The 1,073-nt window shown below is 37.3% G+C and overlaps 1 non-coding gene across 1 annotated transcript; it reads left to right on the forward strand.

Moving 5' to 3' along the window:
* The first annotated feature begins 321 nt into the window (after positions 1-321).
* LOC124516774 (U6 spliceosomal RNA) lies at positions 322-429 on the forward strand. The gene has a single exon (XR_006963173.1). It is a non-coding gene; the product is annotated as a U6 spliceosomal RNA (small nuclear RNA).
* Positions 430-1,073: the final 644 nt, after the last annotated feature.

The following is a 1,073-nucleotide window of genomic DNA, read 5'->3' on the forward strand; positions in this document are numbered from 1 at the left end:
TCTAGGAAAACAGTAGACAGAGAGAAGTGAAGGGAGCCAAGAAGGGTCCTGAGCAGCCACATATTTTGGAGCAGTTGAACAAACAGTTGAACAAACAAACAAGTTGAACAAAATGAGGAGAGGCCTGTGAAGAGGAAGTAGAACCAGAAGAGTGTGGAATCAAAAACCAAGAGAGTAGAGTGTTTCAAGAAAATTAGGTCAGTTGAGTGTGGAAAGGTCAAATAATATAAGGATAAAAAAAATAGTGAAGTGTGTGTGTGTGTGTGTGTGTTTGTGTGAAGGCGCTAAGTAAATATCAAACAGGCTGAAAATGAATTGAAGGTGTTCTTACTTTAACAGCACATATGCTAAAACTAAAACAAAACAGAGAAAATTGGCATGACTCCTCCATATAGATGACACACAAATTGCGAAGCATTCCATATGTTTTCATATGGATTTGACAATGTTAACTTTTACATATTCAAACAGAAATTTGAATCTACAAGAATGAAAGGCATTCTAAAAATTAATATAAATAGAAAACAAATAAACCTAACTATATATAAATAAGTAATATAAACATTCTGAAGGAAAATAAAACTTAATCCAAATAAATTTTGAATGCAGTACTTTGCATATATACCTTTAGTCTAAAAACAAAACAAAACTACAAACAAATTTTGAATCCAAATTTTTTTTTTTTAATTTTTTTTTTCAACGTTTATTTATTTTTGGGACAGAGAGAGACAGAGCATGAACGGGGGAGGGGCAGAGAGAGAGGGAGACACAGAATCGGAAACAGGCTCCAGGCTCTGAGCCATCAGCCCAGAGCCTGACGCGGGGCTCGAACTCCCGGACCGCGAGATCGTGACCTGGCTGAAGTCGGACGCTTAACCGACTGCGCCACCCAGGCGCCCCTTGAATCCAATTTAATAGACTTTTTAGGTGACATGGATATAGCAATTCTGAAACTATTTTGTGTGTATCACAACACTGAGCAAATGAAAAAAGACAATGATGCTGTTGGGAGTCAGAGCTCCCACTGTGGGAAAATAAGGAATAGGAGATGCAAATAAGGAATAGGAGAAAAA

This window comes from Lynx rufus, unplaced genomic scaffold (genome assembly GCF_022079265.1).
Source record: "Lynx rufus isolate CCGP_SWC_20201006 ecotype Redwood Valley unplaced genomic scaffold, mLynRuf1.p SCAF_2, whole genome shotgun sequence".
Taxonomy (NCBI): Eukaryota; Metazoa; Chordata; class Mammalia; order Carnivora; family Felidae; genus Lynx; species Lynx rufus.